This window comes from Anabrus simplex, chromosome 7, assembly GCF_040414725.1.
Source record: "Anabrus simplex isolate iqAnaSimp1 chromosome 7, ASM4041472v1, whole genome shotgun sequence".
NCBI classification, from domain to species: domain Eukaryota; kingdom Metazoa; phylum Arthropoda; class Insecta; order Orthoptera; family Tettigoniidae; genus Anabrus; species Anabrus simplex.
The window spans coordinates 110,747,114-110,771,423 of record NC_090271.1 but is presented as its reverse complement, the minus strand read 5'-3'; positions in this window follow the sequence as shown (position 1 = coordinate 110,771,423).

The following is a 24,310-nucleotide window of genomic DNA, read 5'->3' as shown; positions in this document are numbered from 1 at the left end:
CTAGCATCAAATAGAGTAATAGACGATGGTATGAAATGCCGTGTCATCTTCAAAATTGGGGGCACTCCCCATAGCGCGAAAAGAATGGAAATATCGATACATCGTGTAATCGATGACCACAATGCATTTTACTTTGCACAAGGGTAAGTGTCCTGTGCTGCGGTCTAGTGATTAAGATGAGGAACTATAGTTCATTCCAAGTTAAGAAAACAGTATTGCTCTTATGATAACAGGGTTGCCGCATCGAACGGCTCTGCTGAACACCATCACGGGAAAATGGCGGCACATAAGTTTGTGAAATTCGGTATTTAAGTTCAAGACAAAAAGTGGAAGAAACTATGCTGCAAATTATTTTTTTATGAACTCAAAGGGTTTCGGGGGTGCTACAGGGGCTATTTTTGGTTTGTACAGAATCAGAGGTAATCTACAGTACATAAACATCTACAGCATTGAAGTGTAAGGCAAATTGAGAGCGATAACATAGAAATATAATATTTTTATTGAATTGAGGGGTGAGGGATGCATTTAATTGCATTTAATAAATTTCCCCAGGCAATGCGTGATACTACAGTGCTGTCGTATCGCTCACAAGAAACAGTAAACATTAAATGCGGACGTAAAATGGAGTGTAAAATTAAAATGCGATTAAGAAAGAACACCTAAATAACGATATAAAACACAAATAAAACACACGGCAGTTTTTTATCAGTACAATTTATGCCATGATATATCGCTGCACACCACAACACCAACATCTTCAGTAACAACTTCTGTACAGTACGAAAATAATAGAACACACACAGATATTATGCAATATACAGCCAACTCTTACTAAACACAAGGCAAGTACGCTCTGATTTAAAGCTTGAAAACACACACGCAACAAATAAATATGGTCACCCTTTTTATCTGTCTTTCGTAATACTGTGCCGTTCCCGTCTAAAACAATATTCTAGCGGCGCCTACGGAGACCTGCGTGTTCGTTTCGTAAAAATATGACCAGGGCAAAATAAATTAAAAATCTCAGGATAAAATATACCATGGGTATGTGAACGGGAAACAGTAACATAATTCCGAAATAAAATTCAAAATAGGGGGTAAGATAGATTTGTTATCTAAGAAAACATTATTGAAACTCGAAAATAAACAAATGAATATGAAAACGATTCACATGGCTCAAATAAATGCCAGAAATTCCAATATATGCCGTGAACATAATTAGCACAAAAAGATGGACAATGTCCCGTTTTAAAATAAAAATATGTACAAATTAAAAAAAAAACCTGGGGAAGAAATACATACTTCGCATCGAGTCAACGCAGCTAAGTTCATCTTATTGAATCCTGACGGATATCGTTCAATTTACGGATATAGGACATACCGCGACAGAATAAAATTATGCTAAATCCGATCCATAATTAAAAAATTATATTTACAGCACTTATTAACAAATCAATGTTCCAGGGTCCCTACTTATGCTACACTGAGTTTACTACCAGACCGCTCTGTTACAAATTGGATGGCTTGAAAGCCGACTTCCCAATAAAATGAGCTCCGAACTCATATTTAAGAACAAGACTTTATCAACGATGACAATGGCATGATCAGCAATAAATTCATGTAACACAATGCAATATAAAATAAACACTCCGAAAAAACCTGTAAAATTCATGCAAATAAAATAAACAAAACATCTGTGTATCCGTTCTGAAATACAAGCAATAAGATGCTAAACTCCTTCATATTAAAAAAAAGAACACGGAACTCCTGTCTCAGATGTCCATGTGTTTGTCTTTCACTTAGCACGCCGCATATAAATACAGTGATACTTCTAAAGTTCCAGCTATGAGACATCCTGCCTCGCAAGAAAAGGCACTAACTAATTGGATTGGTAATTCCTGTCTGAGAGATTCTAATATATCAGGGAACATAAATTAACGCTGCCATTCACTTCTCTGTTCATTAAACTAACACAAGGCCACGAACTCATGGCATCACAACACCCATTCATATGGCCTTAAATACATATTCCAATTTAACACGGCTATGATACGACATACGGCACATCTGGCCTAACACTTCGGAGTCCATGAGTTCGACTCTTATAGTATTAATGATCATTCAAGGCAAATCTAGCCTATCTCGATTATCATGCAGCTAACACCCTTGTAATCTCAGTATCAGGCTAATCTTGCCTTTTTCTCGTAAATTTATAACACAATACCAATTAGCTAGTTCTCTTTGCCGATTTAAAAGATACTAGTTCAACGGTGCACTTTCACGCTGGTTACAACTGCCATACACTCCTGTAAATATGCTACATGTTAAAAAAAAATGTTCCCTACTGAAATTTATTCCCAAACAAGCTTTAGGCTGTGCAGCCTTCTTAATAAAAGAGTCTACATCTTATTACAAAAAATGGAATGCACAGTTACCTCTTGACATACATATATCCTCATCTACACCTAATCATTTCCCTCTTATAAAAATGAAATAAAATAATATAAAAACATCAGGGTTCAAACATGCATCTTCCCTGTAAAAATGACATTAAACTATAAAAGGAAACCATAGCAGCCACGAAAGGACTGACATTTATAGTTAAACTACTATACGATCGCATTAGCCTAATTTCTTCTATCTAAGCATGCCCACATTTTTTTTTAAATGAACTTATCTGGCATCGTCTCAGCTTCTTCATGGTTCCAGGCCGCTGTGTCTACAAAATTTTCGCCATTGTAGCAACAAACTGCATGGCGTTACCAAATACACTGCAGGTCCTTTCTTCTTCCATCATCTTTGAAATATGGTGCTTCCCACACACCATTAAATTATACCGAAACCATAACGACGATTCGCACACGTTCTTCGCGTTACCGGACGCGTACCGATCACAATATTTGCACTATACAAATGCAAATTACATATACGGGTTTGAAAGTATCGATAGTAACTATCGTCTTAGTTATAGTCAATCCCGTGTCAAAACCGCACTCTGGCATACTACATCATCATACGTGATCTTATCTATATAGCAAAAGTAAGTGCTTTGTTACTGTACAATACACTTTCTTAATTACATTATATCACTTGCATTTAGAATATATTCTCAGAAAATAACGTTTCAGCTTTCACAAAAATATGTATACTTGTTTGATTAAAAATCGTCACTGTAAAAGTTACTTTCATATAACACTGGCTTAATATAAGAAACATCGACCCGCGCGGTTAGCAACTTCAAGTCCGAGTGAGCTTCCCATCTCCAGAAGCTACTGCGTTCACCAAACTTCCGGTATTAGTAATATCATCGGGGATTTCACTGATGCGATGACGCCATGGCTCGGCCGCTTGCTCGGCAAAGCGCTGACTCAATAAAAATATATTAATTACATTATTAGTTCAGAATTAAGGACTGTGACTGTCTACAGGTAGTTTTTAACGCGTAACTTGCTTCTATTTCATATCAAAAACGTGGAGTATGGCTTTATAACAGATTGCCTAATAAAATCAAGATTAGTACAGCACTGTAAATCTCGAAGTTGGTAGGACTGGCTTCACTTGTTCTGTATATTCCTATCATTCAGCAACTTCGCTTACAGGGCTGTGATTGGTCTCTTTTGAATCGGCCGCTCTCAAACACTCTCGTAAATTCCCCAATTGAATACCCGTGTTACTCGCTGTCACTATGGAAGATAAGAAGTTATTTTTGAAGCCACGCACTGCCGAGATCTTGCATACGCAACTTCTATATTGCACCATGACTCCTTCTTGTATTAAATGCACAATATTACACCATATTGCCTAATTACTATTTGGGTCATATATGATATGGCACAATACATTACAATGTACAGTATAATATCCCTTAATCACGAGGAATTAAGGGTGTCTCAGAGGGAGTGGGGTGTTTACTCTTTGTAGGCCCATAAGAGCAATACTGTTTTCTTAACGTGAAAGTGAAATATCACGGGTTCAAACTCCTCTGGTGTATTTTTTATAGTTTGTTTGATCTATTGTGTCGTGTTTTGATTGAATGTCGGGTTATTGATATTCATACCGGAGACTTATAAACAGACACAAATAATTATTTATATGTGAAATAATTTATGATATAGGTACAATATGTAGTATGTGGTGAGACGGAGACCTGCAATCGTGGAAATATAATTTTAAAGTTTTTATTTAAAGGGTCTGAAAGATTTCATTTTTGGTTGGCACTCTGGACTCTACTGGAATTATTTTATGTAACTGCAAGAAATATTAATTTGGATATGTGTGTAATAATTTTTCTTTTAGCCAATAGGCAAGATATATGGAACTGTAGATGAACACTGCAAGATGCAAGAAGTATTTTGATTCAAAAATTATGTAACTAGTAAAAATGTAATTTAAGAAAACCTCAAGATTGGATTGTTAACATTGCAAGAGTGATTAAGTGATCTGTATATCTTGATGTAATTTGGTAACATTTAATTCGAAACAGCCTGTACCGCACGCGCGGTTATAGGTGGTGAAATAGGTGTCGCAATAGGAAATATCGAGAAGTTGCTAACTATCTTAATATGACCATATATGGTCATGCAATTTCATTTGTTAGAATAACAAGATTTCCTATTGGCGAAAATATAGGGAATCTAGTGGAAATTGTTTCCCATTGGTCGGTTGTGATCGGGCCATTTCCGGACTTTCTGCCGGCTTCGGAAAAATCATGCGTGAGCTCGGCGTCATTTACATCCGACCACCCTAGCGAGCGCAAGCTCGAGGGTTTCTCTCGGGAACCCCTGCCTTTCCGCGGTAAGTGTTATTTCAATGTTATTCTCAATGTTTTCTGGTTTCATTTAATTTAATTACTTTGGTATTTCTTTTCTTAATGTCAGTTTTAAAGATTTAAATTTAACGTGTCCGAGTTTCACCTAGATTCCTGATGTTGGTAATTTCATGTCTTTCATCTGTTTTTTAATCAACAATCCATTCATTTGTGTTTTTGGATTCGTAATTGTATCAGTTTGTCAAAAGCGTTAAGTATCGCCTGCTTTGTGATTTAACTTTGTTTTTGTAATTTTTCGTTTGATATTTTAATATAGTTGAGCTAGAGGGTGTTTCATGTAAGTCTTTTCTCCCCCATAACGCTATACGTTCCCATGGACCTCATAGGGCCCTTTCACCTTCCACTCTCCTGTCTTAGTTGTCATTTTTAGGCCTGTATGTGTTCCCTAGTATTTGATGTAAGTTTGCATATCGAAAAATACTCGTCACATTTCCATGCTCTGCGTCATTTACCATTTCCTTATTCATATTATTAAGTGTCTATTATTATTATTATTATTATTATTATTATTATTATTATTATTATATATCTGCTATAATTATTATTATGTGTAAGCGTAATTATCCCGATTGCGGTTACACAGTACATGAGGGACATACCACCATTCGAGTTTGCAAGTAACGAACAGAATAATCTGCACCTTGACGGCGATATTTTCGCTTATCTGCACATTACAAATTATCCCCACACCCTAAATGCACACCATTTTACTAGCCTTGCGATGTCTATTTCTATAGGCAAGTGAAACAATCCAGTGGTGGATACAGCCTATAGGGCATGCAAAACATGCGCTGCGTGCTCAACCGCTGCACAGTTCACAGTGCGTAGTCACCGCACACTGGCTTTGCATGCGTCTTGAGCATGGTAGGCGTGTCCGCTCTCGAGGAGAGAAAGACGTAATGTGGTGGGGAGCACTGACCGTTCAGCTGTTCACAGGTGTACTGTGGGAGTTTGACGGCTAGGGAACTTACCATACACCAGTGTCCACCAACTGGCTGTCGTGTGACGTCGGGGAGCCCGTGTGACGTAAGAGCGCACAGTGGTCAGGCGCTTCAGTCGTAGAGTGAGACGAAGGGATTGCCTCGCTTTTTAGTAGGCACATGCTGTGCCGAACATAGTGGTGTTAGTAGTGGTACCAGGTATTTTTTAATTCACCTTTGTTGTATCAACATTTGGTCATCCTACATGTATAAGGAACACTGACAGCACACATACAAAAACATAAATATTGTCAGCGCAAAGTACATGTAAGAAATAAAAAGCAAATCGTCCACATTCTTCAAGTATATAACACCACACTGAATCACTCTTTCGGGAGGAGAGGGGGAGAACAAACAAAACACTGGCAACAATGCGATGAGCACAAGGTCAAATTCTAATATCAGCGATTCTCAAAAAGTCCTCCACAGCTTTGAGAAACTGAATTGTTTTCACCTTGCAACACCAATGCAGCGCTGTCCGGGAACGGCACTTGGAGATCAGATAGTTCAGATAAAAATCGGCTTCGAGAAGCTTCATTAAGGCCACACTTAAAAAATGTGGTTGAGATCTCCGTCCTCCGCATACTGACATCGACAGTGCGGTGAATCCAAAACCCCTATTCGATGTAGATCTGAAGGGAATGATCCACGATTTAGCCTCATTCGAAATACCGAACAATGACTTTTTTCAACTAATCATAAGGATATTGGAACATTATACTTCATTTTTGGTGCTTGAGCAGTTAGACCTCGTGACCGATGAAAATTTTAATACCATGGCTTAGGAGGGATGTCGGGTTTACGAGAGCATAAGCTCTATCTTTGTGCAGTTGAGACGTTTCCCATTCCGTGGATCGTTTGTGACAAATTTTGCTATCGAATAGTAAGGAATAAATTCCACCCATGGGAATTGCAGCCTTCCGACGCACCACGTTTGGCTAGTACGTCAGCCTTTTCATTGACAAAATTCCACTATGTCCTTTGACCCAAACAATTGCTATGGAGCAACCCGAAGAGTAAATGTTAAAAACACGCTCCGCAATGTCATACAAGTAATCATGCGTTTAGAGATTCTACTGGAGATTTTGTAATTTCTTCATAACATTTTTGGTGTCCGTAATGATGAGAGCGGAATCGAATCGCTTGTTTTGACAAAAACGAAGTGCAGCACATATAGCTAAACTTTCCGCTGTATAAATAGAGGTTTCAGGTGGTAGCTTGAAGATACCACATTCTTCCGTTTGTTGGCGGTAAGATTCATATCCCTCCGAGTCACCGAATTTGGAACCATCTGTGAAGATATAAGTACTACTGGGCCACGTGGAAAAAGTCAGGGCGGGAATGTAGTTCTATGTATGAGCCTCTGTGGTGAGATACCTAGGTAGATAGTATCTAGGTAGTCGATGTGAAGAACACTGAAAGCTGGCTTCAAATCCGGGCATGTTTCGTGTTTTCAGAGTTCATGAGATAATCGTTTTCAGTTCGTTATAGCAGCGTAACAGAAGCTGTGGCTTGTATCGCGTGCGCCGTCCATGTCTCTCCTGGATAACGGTCAATCGTTGAAGTGCAATAAGAATGGGATGTTATGAAATAGCAGAACGATGTAATAGAAATGTCTTGCCTATCATTTCTCGAAGCATATGCAAAGATAATTCTCCAGATTCTATTAAGAGAGCTTTGTTGGTGTGGATCGCATAGCGCCCAAACACATGTGGATCGCCCAAAATTGTATGGTATCGAGTTTCTTCGTGACGTATGCAGGAGCATCCCCATACAAAAAAAACTCCCACAATCGATCATGGAGCGTATAATAGAACGATAACAGAGTCAAAAGTGTAATAGAATCAGCTCCCCACTAGGTACGTATCCCGAAGCGGAGAATATCAATCGCTCGTTCAATTTTTTGAAGAACGTGAACAATATGGCAACTCCAAGTTAGCTGACTATTAATGTGCATACCCAATAGGCGTAACGATGATTTCACTGGAAATGTGAATGGTCCTAAATGGACCAAGCTGAGGCAAAGTCCTCTTCCGGGTAAAAATCACCACAATAGATTTCGATGGATACAATTCAAGACCATTATTACGCAACCATTTTGTCAGATCGCAGGCCACATAATGTAAACGAAGAGATGTAACCTTGAAGCTAGAGGAAGTAGTATAAATACACACATCGCCCGCGTATTGTAAAACGTGAATCGAGGGGCTAAACAGATGCTTAAGATCAGCAGTATAAAGTGTATTAAAAAAAGCGGGCTGAGCACAGCGCCCTGTGGGAGAACTTTACACACGCGAGGAGGGCCATGTAAACGACTTATGTCCATCTCGTACGTAGAATATTGTTCTTGTAACAATGTATGAAGACCATATATGAAAGCTGAAGGGATATGGCATGTTTGAAGCTTACTGAAGAGAACTGGTATACTGACGTTATCATAAGCTGAGCTGATATCTGGTGAGAGAGCCGTAAGGTATCCATTAATCGCGAAAGCATGTTCTATTGCAGAAGTGAATATACTGTTCCTCTCCCACGGCGGAATCCGTACTGCAACTGAGGAAGCAGCTGCCGGTGTTCTAACCACCACTCAAGTCGTGTTTTCACCATCCTTTCTAGAGTCTTTACCACACACGCGGAAAGCGCAATTGCTCTATAAGAAGAAGGGTTACTAGGGGTCCTTTCCAGGCTTCAGAATAGAGATGGCAATTTGAGAAATCCAGTCCAAAGGCAATTCTTCCAGTGTCCGTATGTTGTTAAAAATGTCTACTAATAGGACATGCGCTGAGTGAGGGAGGTGGGACAACATCGAGTACTGGATGTAGTACTTACCGGGGACAGTGTTGCTGTTATATTTTAACGCCAGGTGCAGTTCCTTGTAAGTAAATGGCCGTAAAAGAAAATGATTGCGATCCCAGTTGGGTGAAAGTCGCCAACCGGCCAATTGCGACACAGTCGGTGAAGCAATATGACTATGAAAACCCTCAACTCAATCGGATGGAAATTAAGAACGTGGAGAGCTACTTCCTACCCCTTTTAAGGACCTTACGTTATTCTAGATTGTAGTAAGCGGGATTTCTCTGCTCATTTCTTCACAGTATCTTCACCATCTGGACCGCTTTTTCTGTTTTAAAAATATTTTGACCTGTGCGTTGATACGGTGTTAATTAGAATAATTATTCCAGGAAGAAAGACGTCGATATTGCATAAAAGCAAGTTTACTTCTTGCAATCATGCGGGAGCATTCTGTGTTCCACCACGGCGTAGGGATACGTTTCTGAAAACAGAAAGGCTGTTTCACCGGGATACTAACCGAAGCTGCAGCATTTATGATGTGTATTAAATAGTCGTATTTTACAAGTGGGTTGGTAGGGAGAGTTGCAGTACGAAGTTCGGAGTCTATTTTCCCGCTGAAGGCAATCCAGTTTGCTTGTTTCGTGTTCCATTTTGGGGTGGGGTAGAAGGTTGTAGGTAAAGCGTAGCTATTTTGTAAATAAATGTCGATAGGAAGATGATCAGATCCCAGAGAGTATCGTCGTGCTTCCCACGTTAGGTTTGCAGCAATTGCTGGAGAAGAAATAGTTATTTCTACTGCCGGAGGTCGATGTCCAGGGAGAGATATAAGGGTAGGACTACCGTCGTTGAGTATGACCAGGTGGTAGTCATCCAACATATCTTGAAGGGCTATTCCAGCACGGTCCGTAAAAGCACATTCCCAAGCTACACTGTGGGCGTTAAGGTCACCACACATAATGGATGTAGGTTCCAGTTGGTTAAATAAACTGTCCCATTCTCCTGGTTGAATTACAATACGTGATGCACAATAGATATATATTAATGTAAAAGTCACCGTGGGGAGGAAGATGCGAGCCGCTACCACTTGTAATGAAAGAACTCCTGGAAAAGTAAGGGATATTGCACTGTGACGAATATTGTTGCCTATTAACAGGACATTTCCTCCATATCCATCATCTCTGTCTGAACGCAGAACACGATATCCAGAAATATACTTAAGAAAATGGAAATTGCAACACCATGAAGATATTGGTCGTTTGTGTTGATTTTTAAGATATGGAACGATGCCATGTAGGTATGTAAACGACCGAAATTTCAGACCCATTGGATTGTTGCTACAGGTCTCCCCACGTGATTGGTCGCGGAGGAATCAATTCCAGTATACGGACTCTGGTGTAGCGTAGTTGACTTGCAGTCTGTGCAGTGAAGTGTTCCCCGTTAAACATGCCTCGACGACAGATAAAAGCACGCTATCAACAACTGTCGCCGTTTGAGAGGGCTCGGATAATTGGGCTGTGTGAGGCTGGATTATCGCTAAGGACTATCGCTGCACGTGTTGGCCGACAGGCATCTACGGTACAACGTGTATATCAGCAGTGGTCAAATGAATGTACCCACACTCGTAGACCTGGCACAGATCCAGCGCGACGGACAACTGTGAGAGAGGATCGCCGCATCATTCGGATGGCCCGGATGGAACCCCATGCAACAGCAGCGCAAATTCGAGCAGCTGTGACACCCCATGTTACACAACAAACCGTTGGTAATCGCCTGCGCGCAGCTGGCTTACGAGCCCGTGTCCCTGCAGAAGGTGTTCCATTGACCCCACAACAGCAACATGTAAGGCTAGCCTGGTGTCGAGAAAGATCGACGTGGGTCGACGAATGCCATAGGGTCGTCTTTAGTGATGAATCGCGCTTCTATCTTGCCCGCAGTGATCGCCGGAATCGTGTGCGCCGACGTACCAGGGAGAGGGGCCGCCCAAATCTTATTGTCGAGAGGCACACAGGGCCAACACCAAGCATTATGGTCTGGGGAGCTATTGGCTTTAATATGAAATCACAATTAGTGCTTGTTGAGGGCACTATGACTGCTCGACAGTACGTTGATAGGGTACTCAATCCAGTGCTTGTCCCTATGATGGCGAACATTGCTAATGGGATGTTTTAGCAGGACAATGCCCGGGTTGACACTGCACGCATCTCCAGGGAAGCTCTCCACGACATCACAACCTTAGAATGGCCCGCCAGATCCCCGGACCTCAGTCCTATTGAGCATGTGTGGGACATGATGGGTCGACAAATGGCCAACCGTCCTCAGCCACCCACAACTCTGGAACAACTGACCCGTGAAGTGCAGCAAGCATGGGCCACAATTCCTCAGGAAGCGATCCAGGGCCTTATTGACTCTATGACTCGACGAATTCATCAATGTATTGCAGCTCGTGGTGGTCACATCCTGTATTGATTGTTGTCCAAACTTGCGGTCAGAGGGACCTGAAAGTATATTCATCGAATCACAACGGAACACTCGTCCTGCACGTTCAATAGTAGTAATGTAGCACCACTCCTTCTGGGTGTTGCAATTTCCATTTTTTTAGTGTATAATTTATATACCAGCGCGAAACTAAATCTCAGATAATGCTGCCGAGTTGATGTGCCGATCATGTAACTCTTTTTGAAGACTATGTTTTTGAGCTAGCACTGTTGGGCGATTCCACTGCAATATTTTTAATTTAAAAGCTTCAATGAATGTTTTGTCATCATTTTGCGAAGTTCCGATGCCGAAGGGTTACCACGACTTGATTGAAGAATACCGTGTAGAAGCTGAGTAACTAAGTTTAAGGATGCCAGTAATAAGGGATTCTGATGAGGTAAGTGGTGGTTGAGAAGAGCTACCAGGCAAGGGACTTGTACTACGGGATGCGAGTAAGTGCGGCTGAGGTGGCTAAGGGTTTGGGCCCATGCCCCCCCCCCCCCTCCAGCTGTCTTCATGGGGATAGTAAAATACCGGTGGGTTGGGGTAGATGTTCTGGGTAACTCTGAAGGAGGTTGCCGACGTTAAAAACGGTAATTTTGTGATTTTGTTGTCTTGGTTAGGTAGGAAATTTGCTCATGTGAGAGACTGTAATGGCTGAACCACTTCAGCATATGATTTTTTTCATAGCAGCTTCCTTAACTTCCTTGAATGGTATGTTAATTTTTTCCGAAACCTCGTTTATCTCTACTCCTTTGCTATACTCGGGGCACTCTTTACTGAGGCCTTTGTGTTGACCTTGACAATGTACGCACTGAGGCTGAGACAGTAAGCAGGGTTTTGGAGCATGTGACACACCACAGTTATTGCGTCTGTCCTGAGAGCGACAGTGTTTACTAATGTGTCCGAAGCGCAAGCAATGGTGGCAGATACGTACTGGTGCCACATATGGAGACACCTCACAACGTGCCCCATATATTGACACACTGTCTGGAAGAGTCTGAGAGTCAAAGGTAACCACACAAGTCCGTATTGGAACAGCAGTTGGAACATTGTCCTTACGTGTGGGCCTGTACATGCGACGGACTAGTTTGATTTCAACAGAAGAATCTATCACTTGTAACTGTTCGTCTTCCGTTATTTCTGTATGCACATCTCGAGTGACACCCTGTCGAGTGATGACGTGAGAAGGGAGGAACTGATGTGAGGAAAAGAAAATAGAACTAACGAACCAGTTTGCTGTTTGTGCTGAATGAAATTCCATTTAAAGACGATTTTTCCCGGTGAAAGAAATATCGTTGATATTTCGACGTTGAGATGGACACTCCCGATAAATCATTTTACCAAACGCCATCGGATGTACTTTATCTATGTTTCCTTCCTTCCCTTCCACATAGATGTAATAAAGGCCCGAAGAATCAATGTGATACCGGTTAACTTTGTTATAATTATATGCACTGAGCCGAGGCGGTGCTCCGCTATTTTGAGAGGGAAGCACAGCTGGTACCGCATTCAAGTCAGAGAAGCTGAGCTAGACACTGAATCACTGTGAGAGTACGTATGTTTTGAAACATTACCTGTAGCGTTTTCTGGTGTAAATGCTTGTTCCTTATCGATGTTATCTGAAGGTTCTTCTAATGATCGCTTGTTTGCCGGCACAACAGATGGAAAACTCGCCTCCATATTACTGTACAGTCGTAGGTAGGAGGTGAATTTAGCACCGCCAGAGCACTCCCGACGCTATGAGACACCTGCTGTATACTGTTCGGTATGAGCACATTAGACGGTGATATGGGGGAGGACCGCCCTTCCATAGCACTAACTGCTAATTAAATTGAGAGGTATATCATTAGGCTACACACTAGGAAGACGTAGTCACTGAAAGGCACGAATAAATGTCCACACAACTACTAAGTCCGTACTGCCGTACTCGAATTGAGCTTGAACCACACGGAGGGAACACACAAGCAACTGCACGCCACGAATATTACGAACATACTGGGTACCAGGTATTGTTCCCTTCGCTTCGTTCCCCCGCGTGCTCTGGGACGTGCAAGGAGAATGTCCCCTCTCTAGCCAAGTCCTGAATATTCTAGTAACCCATCATGGAGATAATTATAAATATAAGGCCACAGAATGTATTTCACTTATCCTAATGCATGTTTGGATCTTTAACTATTAATTATTACCAATTACTTACATAAATGTATGAAGTAACTACGCAACTCTTTAATTATTTTACTAGAATAAATAGAAAATCATAAATAAGGCGTAATTCATTTTCCAGCAGAACTGAAGAGTGCAAAGACAAAACAGAATAGTGATAACAGTAAAAATATATTAACTAGTTCAAAAAGAGAAGTTAAGAATCCAACATGGCACGGCTCACATGACGTCACTGTGCGCTACACAGGGCTGCCAACTTAGGAACTTAGGCCAGGCTAGTGACAAGAACATGACAGAATATGAGGCAGACCTACGTCAGGCTAGTGACAAGACCATTTGGCTGTGGGAAAGCAAAGGAGGTCTGGTGGTTGAGTCTGGGGGCGTTAACTTCCATGTTAGAACCGTCAAGCGTCCCACCACAGGCCTCTAGTATCTTTGTGACAGTATTGGCCAGTGGCAAAGCCATTGGATAATTACGTCTTAAATACTGCGACTACCGAGCAAGTAGCTGCAGGATTTGGACCGCGTAGCATTTAGCTTGCATTCGGGAGATAGTGGGTTCGAACCCCACTGTCTGCAGCCCTGAAGATGGTTTACATGGTTTCCTGTTTTCAATGCTTGGGCTGTACCTTAATTAAGGCCACAGTCGCTTCTTTCTCACTCCTAGCCCTTTCCTATCCCATCGTCGCCATGAGACCTATCTGTGTCGATGCGACATACAGCACGTTGTAAGAAAAGACATGTTAAAATGATACTGCGACTACATCCGACACAGGACATGATACTTTCAAACTCCGCGGTTTCATTATTTTCACGGAATGTGGTAACAGTGTGCCACACGCGATGCGAGTTCTATCGGAGATGATAGGAATTGCCCTGCAGCCAATAGGAAACCAGGGAATGGCCACATTTCAGAGATTGGCATTGTGTCGGTTTAAATTTTTCTATACAAGATTGCCTACGTATAGGGTTATATTGGAGAGTCACTGGCAAGTATTAAGGAAGGATCTCTCCTCTTGCGTGGTTTACGCCTTCCTAAATATGCGAACGAACTAGTTAAGTTAACCCAAAGGTATTTAAGGAGCTGTAATATACTAATTTCCATGCGGGCAAGAACGTAACGTATATCATGCGCATTTCTATTGATACAATGTACCCTACTTAAATATCGAATTTCAAGACATTATGTTGAACTGTTTTCTTGTGAATGAGTGAACAGACACAGATAGTAAAAAATTGAACTGAACGTACGTTCGACTTTTTTGGACTTTATCAGAGTTAAGCATTCATTTACATCAGTGGAATGTAATGAACTAAAAGCGTGACTTTGGTCTCGCTAACATTTAAGTTAAACTAGGTGCCTCAAACCTAATCAGAAAATAAACGGTTGTCCAGTGTTGCGTCGGCACGACCATATTATGAATAATGCATATTTCTTAAAATACTTCCATGTCAGCGATGTCCGTCGTTGATGAACTTGGCAATAACAATTTCAATCTATACTAATACACAGCTGTGCACAACTTAAGGATGAGAGAGATAAAGCAACTGTCTTATTAGCTACTCGGTGGAAATGAATGAAAGTGCGGTAGCATGTTGCCAGAGGTCTCCCACACGTGCATAGAAACCTGGTGTAAGTTCAGCGCGACTATAGCGCCAAATGGGTCCGGCCCCACAAAGCGAGGCAGTTGGAGGGAAGGTACAAGACAGGGTGAGTCAATCAGCGAACAGTTACGGTGCACTGTGGTGGAGTTATTCATTACCACCTGTCCCGGAGACAACATTTGCATGACTTCACACGGGGAGGAATCATCCGGAAACTGGAAGAAGGACGAAGTGTGATGAGTGGAGCCTAGCAGTTTGGTATTGCTCACAGCATTGTTTCACGTGCGTGGAGAGCATTCCGAACCGCAGGCACTGTTGCCCAAAGGAGAGGAGATTAGCAGCAGATTACCGCTACATTGTGCAACGGGCAAGAAGAGACTCGCGTCAAACAGCGAGTGCAATTGCAACCACATTTAACAGGACTGCAAGGCACCCAATCTCACGCTCCACAGTAGCACGGTGACTGCATGAGGGTGGTATGTTTGCCCCACGACCATTACGTTGTATTCCGTTGACACCCGCACATCGATGGCACCGTTTGCGATGGTGCCAGGAGCATCAGGTCTGGACCGACGAGGAATGGGGTCGCGTGCTCTTCTCACACGAGGACAGATTCAGTCTGAGTAATGATTCTAGACGTACCCTCGTCTGGTGAGAGGGTGGGAACACGTAATGCATCCAGGAACATGTCGAAAATGATCATTTTGATGATCCAAGTGTTATGGTGTGGGGAGGCATAATGTTGCATGGGCGTACCGACAGTGTACTCCTTCCCCATGTGGGTCATTTCAGGGGTGCATTCGGCCCTGACTTAATTTTTATAGATTACAATGCACGGCCGCATCGAACAGGAGCTCTTGGAACGAGAAAATATTCGGCAAATTGACAGGCCTGCCCGTTCTCCCGACATAAATGCCATCCAGTACGTATGGGGCATGTTGGGCAGACGTTTTGCAGCACGTCCACATTCACCAACGATCATCCAGCAGTTGTCAACCGCGCTAGTGGAGGAATGGAACGCCCTACCACAAGAACTTCTTACCAATCTTGTGGCCTGGGAACACGTTGCAGAGCGTGCATCGCTGTACATGGTGATCACGCACCCTGTTAAGAACCATGCCCATTCGTTTGTGATGTCGAGAGGACCATCTTGTGTCACAGTGACTTACGTGTAATTTATTGACTGTACAAAAGTGTCATTTCTGTTCATCTCATCGCATATTCCTTTCAGTTGCCTACCGTACCATACTGTAGCAGCTCTTCCTATATATGGTTCAAGTTTCATCGAGCTATGCCATTTCGCAGACACAACATGCTAAAGTTACTTTCGTCCTTATGTTTTGCACAGCAGTATATACAGGATAAAGCGAAATTCGCGCACTCGGGCGTCGCAGCGCGACTCCTCACATGCCAGCAATAAAAATAATGTCTCTCACAAAAGTTCGTCCTGCGAGTATATCCGGGAGTAAAAGGACGTTGCAGAGTGGCAATCTGGCAACACTGTAACCACATGTAGGGTAACTACCTCTGTCAGCACACATTAGTCGTGTTATACAGTTGGTGCAGTGGATAGCGTTCTGCGTTAGCATGGAGGAGGTCGAGGGGGTCGATCCTGGTTTGAGGCGTATGTCTTTTATTTCCTAAATGTAGTCCAGGTGGTAGAGTATCTGGCATCTTAATCGTCAACAGCGATTGCAGCACGTCCTCTAGAAACCATTTGCACTTACATACTACGATCCTAGAAATGGACGAACATTCGTTTTCATTGGTCAGCTTTGAAAGACGCCCTTTCCACGCCGTGGGCGAGAAATTATTCGCACCTCTTCATCTACCAGATGCGTTACAACGTGTTCAGCTTTACTAAATTTTGTGTGACCGAGCTCGATAGCTGCAGTCCCTTAAGTGAGGCCAGTATCCAGTATTCGGGAGATAGTAGGTTCGAACCCCACTGTCGGCAGCCCTGAAGATGGTTTTCCGTGGTTTCCCATTTTCACACCAGGCAGATAGGTCTTATGGCGACGATAGGATAGGAAAGGCCTAGGAATGAGAAGGAAGCGGCCGTGGCCTTAATTAAGGTACATCCCCAGCATTTGCCTGGTGTGAAAATGGGAAACCACTGAAAATACTCTTCAAGGCTGCCGACAGTGAGATTCGAACCCACTATCTCCCGGATGCAAGTCACAGCTGCGCGCTCCTAACCGCACGGCCAACTCACCCGGTAATCTCAGAAACTAATGGACCCTTTTTTGAAATGTCTTTCACCATTTGAAAGATAATAACATTCCGCGTAACACAGGCTGTTTACCGTCCCGCAATATCAAAAGGTTCGCGCGAGAACCGAGATTTTAAGGAATAAATGTCAGAAATAGTAAATCTCAAAGTTGGTACGTTTGCAAGTCTGTGTTTTTCTTTTTCACGTAAAATCTGATGTCCGGTTCCATGACTAAATGGTTAGCGTGCTGGCCTTTGGTCACAGGAGTCCCGGGTTCGATTCCCGGCAGGGTCGGGAATTTTAACCAACATTGGTTAATTTCGTTGGCACAAGAGCTGGGTTTATGTGTCGTTTTCATCACCTTTTTTTTTTTCTTTTTTGCTTTACGTCGCACCGACACAGATATGTCTTATGGCGACGATGGGATAGGAAAGGCCTAGGAATTGGAAGGAAGCGGTCGTGGCCTTAATTAAGGTACAGCCACGGCATTTGCCTGGTGTGAAAACGGGAAACCACAGAAAACCATCTTCAGGGCTGCCGACAGTGGGGCTCGAACCCACTATCTCCCGATTACTGGATACTGGCCGCACTTAAGCGACTGCAGCTATCGAGCTCGGTCATCACCATTTCATCCTCATCACAACATGCAGGTCGCCTACAGGAGTCAAATCAAAAGACCTGCACCTGGCGAGCCGAACATGTCCTCGGACACTCCCGGCACAAAAAGCCATAGTCCATTTCATTTCATTTGCGTGGGTGGCAGCTATTCACGCTAACCACTACACCACAGAGGCGGACACTGCAGTCTGAATATCAACATAATTTTCTTGTATAGTGTTCTCATGCATGCACACACCACACACGCACAAGCACCTTCATTATATTCTATTTTTGTAACTATATCCGCCCCCCCCCCCTTCCCTCCCCCAGTATCGGCCGATCCTGGCTGCCCTATTGTATAGGCTAATTAAAATTACAGTGTATCTTACAATGAAAACTCCCCAACTTGACCGTGGCCGGCGGTAGGCAAGGGGGGCTGTCAATATAATTAAAATTCCCAACCCGGTCTTCACATAAGGTACGGCGTATGGCGATCTCACAGTCGTGTTTTTCGGGTAAGGCAAAGAACCATGGTATATGATTTTAAAAAATATTGGAACGTGTATAATACTTCATGCACAATTCTGTATACAGTGCTGAATTCAGTAGCGAGGCACAGGTATTGCCTATATCTTCTTTATAGCTTGTACGGTACAGTAAGTAGTAACAAATATGAACGATCGGAAGCCTGGGGCTCCTCGGGTTCACAGTCTGAAAAACACTGATCTTTGACACTATCCTTGTGACGTAAACAATGTCCAACAAATCTTTTAAATTACAGCTTTAACTCTTTATAGGTCTTTGGGATATTATCTTCCCAACTCGTATATACATAACGGTTTTAGGGAGATTATCTTCCCAGCTATTTCAGAGCATGCCTTCTTCGAATATCGCATGTCCACGCTTTTTTCGGCTGGGTGGCTCTCATCTCTGCTGTTACCCAGTCGGCCCAAGGAAAATCAAACGGGCAGACGCCTCGTTGGCTGTCGCCTCCCCTCTCCACTATGTACTCGTGCCTAATCCAGGGCGTGACACTTCTTATTCTCCAACCTCCATCCGTGATGAAATTCGCCGCAACGGAACCTTCGTTGAAGCAGTTCGCCTCCAGGATGGCCTCTCAGGACAACCTTCTCCAGACGTCGTCGCCTTCTTCCGCTTTCCACGCCCACCGCTCGGCATTATTGCAAATGGTATACGACTTTATGATGCTGACTACGCTGCAGTCCCTACTCCGGAGCATCTACTACAGCAAATGATTTCCCTTCCTGACTTCCCCCATCTCTCCTAACATCCCTCCCATCGTTACTCACTCCAACCCCACGTTTACTACTACTACCACCACCACCACCACCATCACCCCTTCTGTACATTCTGCTCCGTCTACTTCCACCTGCACTGTTACCTCCAGTCACCCCTCTTCTATCATGTCTGCACCAGTTGTCTCCCTACCTGCTCATACACAGCCGCCCCCTGCTCACTTCACAGATGCCACCGTCGCAGCTCCACCACTCTCCCCCAACACTGAAGACTCCTCTGTATCAGCTCACAACCCGCCTTCGTCACCGAGCTGTGTCATCCGTGGCCTGGACCCTGCCTTCACCGAGCAAGACATCCTGGCTGAACTGACCTCCACCGGCGTCCCAGCCCGTCGAGCGCTACGCATCTTTAACTCCAGCGGCCCGACCTTCATGGTTCGTCTCCAAGTCTCCTCAGCAGCCGACGTCGACCATCTCATCACCACCGGCGTCCAATTTCGCGGGCGAACATATAGAGTGGAGCCTTCTCGCTCCCCGCCCCGCTCGTGCCCCTCCTCGTACCTCTTCTCATAGTCCGCCGTCCGCCCCGCCACCCACGCCCCCACCGCAAGCGGTCCCCTTACCAGCTCCACAAGCTAACTTCTTCCTACCGCCCCTCCCGACCCTAGACCTCCTCCGTCTTGCCACTTCCCTTACCAACATTACCGCCTCCCTTTCCTACCGGGCCGATGACCTTCGATGTTAGGCCCCTTTAAACAACAAGCATCATCATCATCATCAACCTTTCCTACCTTCTCTCACAATATTACACTCCACCTTACACCCACTTTCTACCCACACCATATATGTAATACGATTTTGTACATCTCTGTAAATAAATGTCACTCTCTGTAATGCGCGCCCGAGATACATCAGTTTTCAATAAAGTCAACTGTCCCCTCTTCCCCTGCTGTTCGTAGGGGTTTGCCTGCGCGGGATGCTTTGCGGGCTTCGCCCTGGGTTCCGGCTTGTTGTGACAGTGCCCTTACGCCAGATTCATTCACTCTTTTCCCCTTCTGGTGTGTACAACACACACCCCCTACATTTTCTATTTTCTGTTAATTTTTCCCTTTACACGGCCGAAGAGCTCCTTAGTTGAGCTGATGGCCCGCCCCCTCGTCTGAGGAGAGGGAATGAAATAACTTGTTTTCGCTTCGCTTCGCAGAGCATGCACATCACAACACATCACATCGCTTCTCGCCTGGTGCAAGGGGAAACTTCGCCACAGCACCTCCAAGATTTTTGCTCGGCCGGGTGGCCCTAAACTTTGCTTGCTACCCAGCCGACCTCATATAGCATATAGGCTGACGCCTCGTTGGCAGTCGGCCTTCCCCACCCACCATGTCTTACTGCCTAATCCCCGGAGTAGATCCAACTATCTCTGAAGATGCCATCTACCACGACCTGCGTACAGCCGGCGTCCCAGCTTATAACGCCTACCGATTGATGGATGACATAACTTTCACTCCAACGTCGCAGATTTTGGTACATCTTCCGGGAGAGGACGACCTGCAACGCCTCTTCGCCTCCGGAGCGACCATTCGCCATAAGACCTACGCAGTGGTGCCAACTCCGCCGTCCATCCAAGACCAGCTCTCTGCGGATCCAACTATTGTTCCAGTCTTCAACGCGTCTCTTTCCCGGACATTGCCTCAGCCACCATCACCCTTCTTCTCAACAACCCCTATCCACACGACCACTATGACGACCGCATATACCAGTTCTCCACTTCCCATCACCACTGTCACAACTTGTCACCCTTCACCAGTAATATCCTCATCTCTCCCACTACTCACGACTACCACAACCCCGCCACACTCTTCCACCGCGTTGACTTCGACCACCGCTGCTTCTTCATCGCCGCCTCTACAAGACACCTCCGCAGCTGCCGAAGACCCGCCACCATCGCCGCAGCAGCAACCGCCATCCTTCCATGCCACGTTTAGTTGCGTCCTACGCGGGATTCCACCTGACATCTCCGAACGGGCGGTCCTCCAGTAACTCCACGCGGACGGCGTTCCCGCCCGACGCGCGATTCGCATCCACAACACCAACGGCCCTACTTATATGGTGCGGCTCCAGCTTCCCAGTGTCGAAGACGTTCAACATCTCATCCGTACCGGCGCTCGTATCAACGGCCACCGTCACAAAGTGGAGCCCTCCCGTTCTCCACCCCAACCAGTTCGCTTCCCTTGAGCTAATTCACACCGTCGCCCCCGGCCAGCCGCTCCTCCTGTTCAACCTTTTCCACAAGTCTGTCAACCTCCTCCTAGTTTCATTCCTCCACCCCTTCCGATATTCGACCTTCTCCGTTTTCTTATCACTTCTCTTTCTAATATCACAGCCACCCTTCATCTCCTCACCTTGCATCTCCACCCAAGACCTCTCTTCTAACCTTCATCTTTCCCATTTTTGCACTTCACCTTTTCCCCGACCACCCTTGCACTCCCCTCTGAATATTAAATCCTTGCACACATCCCCGATACCTATAATACACTGACTGACAGAGCAAATGCAACACCAAGAAGGAGTGGTCAGAACTTTATGCCAATTGCAGGGTAGACTGACGTCACTGAGGTATGCTCATGATGTGAAATGCGCCGCTGTGCTGCGCACGTAGCGAACGATAAATGGGACACGGCGTTGGCGAATGGCCCACTTCGTACCGTGATTTCTCAGCCGACAGTCATTGTAGAACGTGTTGTCCTGTGCCACATGACACGTGTATAGCTAAGAATGCCAGGCCGCCATCAACGGAGGCATTTCCAGCAGACAGACGACTTTATGAGGGGTATGGTGATCGGGCTGAGAAGGGCAGGTTGGTCGCTTCGTCAAATCGCAGCCGATACCCATAGGGATGTGTCCACGGTGCAGCGCCTGTGGCGAAGATGGTTGGCGCAGGGACATGTGGCACGTGCGAGGGGTCCAGGCGCAGCCCGAGTGACGTCAGCACGCGAGGATCGGCGCATCCGCCGCCAAGCGGTGGCAGCCCCGCACGCCACGTCAACCGCCATTCTTCAGCATGTGCAAGACACCCTGGCTGTTCCAATATCGAACAGAACAATTTCCCGTCAATTGGTTGAAGGAGGCCTGCACTCCCGGCGCCCGCTCAGAAGACTACCATTGACTCCACAGCATAGACGTGCACGCCTGGCATGGTGCCGGGCTAGAGCGACTTGGATGAGGGAATGGCGGAACGTCGTGTTCTCCGATGAGTCACGCTTCTGTTCTGTCAGTGATAGTCACCGCAGACGAGTGTGGCGGCGTCGGCGTGGAGAAAGGTCAAATCCGGCAGTAACTGTGGAGCGCCCTACCGCTAGACAACGCGGCATCGTGGTTTGGGGCGCTTTTGCTATTGCGTATGATTCCACGTCACCTCTAGTGCGTATTCAAGGCACGTTAAATGCCCACCGCTACGTGCAGCATGTGCTGCGGCCGGTGGCACTCCCGTACCTTCAGGGGCTGCCCAATGCTCTGTTTCAGCAGGATAATGCCCGCCCACACACTGCTCGCATCTCCCAACAGGCTCTACGAGGTGTACAGATGCTTCCGTGGCCAGCGTACTCTCCGGATCTCTCACCAATCGAACACGTGTGGGATCTCATTGGACGCCGTTTGCAAACTCTGCCCCAGCCTCGTACGGACGACCAACTGTGGCAAATGGTTGACAGAGAATGGAGAACCATCCCTCAGGACACCATCCGCACTCTTATTGACTCTGTACCTCGACGTGTTTCTGCGTGCATCGCCGCTCGCGGTGGTCCTACATCCTACTGAGCCGATGCCGTGCGCATTGTGTAACCTGCATATCGGTTTGAAATAAACATCAATTATTCGTCCGTGCCGTCTCTGTTTTTTCCCCAACTTTCATCCCTTTCGAACCACTCCTTCTTGGTGTTGCATTTGCTCTGTCAGTCAGTGTACTATCCGCACACACCTCCTAATCCCATACATCAAATTACCCTCCTCCCCATAACATCGCTTGTCCAACCTGCCGAAACTCCTGGCCAGAGTGAAGACGTTACCTTCAGGGTGGCCCGCCCCTCCCCTTCAGGGAGGGGAATGAAAGCATTTGTAGATAGATAGATAGATAGAGCATGCAGTTCCACTTGCTAGTGTACGAGGCTGCACGGTTTCAATTCAAACTTAATAACCTGATCGCTACTGTGACCGAGATCACTAGGTGGGAAGTATATATCCCAGTGGTTCCTAGCGCGCGTACAGTGATAGTCACTTTGTGTTCAGCTGCAGTGAAATGGTGTTTGTTGGAAAAAGGTGTGAAATACTCAAGACAGAAGATTTCTAAAGGTTAGTATATACTTCAGAGATGCAGTTTATCATGTTTTATTCAAGGAGCAAATCTATTTGTGCCACGAATATAATAATGATGCATCCGTTGAGTCATTCAGAATACTAATAACAGAATCAATCATAATTTCATAGTTTCTCTGCAACTTAGTAAGATGCTATTTCAAAATTATTTACATATTTTTCAAACTTACCACAATTCGTTATTTTAAAACTGTTTTAAGTTTCCCCTTATGCCTACAGATAAAGATGTTATAGTCATTTGCACTATTTTTTTTGCTAGGGGCTTTACGTCGCACCGACACAGATAGGTCTTATGGCGACGATGGGATAGGAAAGGCCTAGGAGTTGGAAGGAAGAGGCCGTGGCCTTAATTAAGGTACAGCCCCAGCATTTGCCTGGTGTGAAAATGGGAAACCACGGAAAACCATCTTCAGGGCTGCCGATAGTGGGATTCGTACCTACTATCTCCTGGATGCAAGCTCACAGCCGCGCGCCTCTACGCGCACGGCCAACTCGCCCGGTCATTTGCACTTTGTCAGAACTTGGGTTTTATGTAAGATCTAGGCCTAATTTTGGTTGGACTGCATTTGTGCTATTTAGTTCTTCTAATAAGTGGTTTCAGATCATAAATATAGGTAAAGCATGTTTCCTCTTATAGTAGCTTGGTAATAATAATAATAATAATAATAATAATAATAATAATAATAATAATAATAATTTAAATACAGTATTTTATTGGAACTAATTGTAGGCTGATTACTACTGCTCTGGATATGGAAACAAAGATTGAAGTCTGGCTGAAGTCGGAAGAACAAGCTGTGGACTCGGAGGAAGGTGGAGACTCTGATCATGTCCAGTACTCTGGTGAGGAGAAACAATGTTCAACCCACACAATCTGTTATGATTGGAATTCCTATACATAGTATCTTACAGGTTCATGTTATCTTTTATCGGCAGGTCAAGAAGTCAAGAAGATGGTGGGTCAAGATTTTTATTATTTCCTGGACAGTATGATTGTCAATTCATACATAGTGTACAAAGCAGA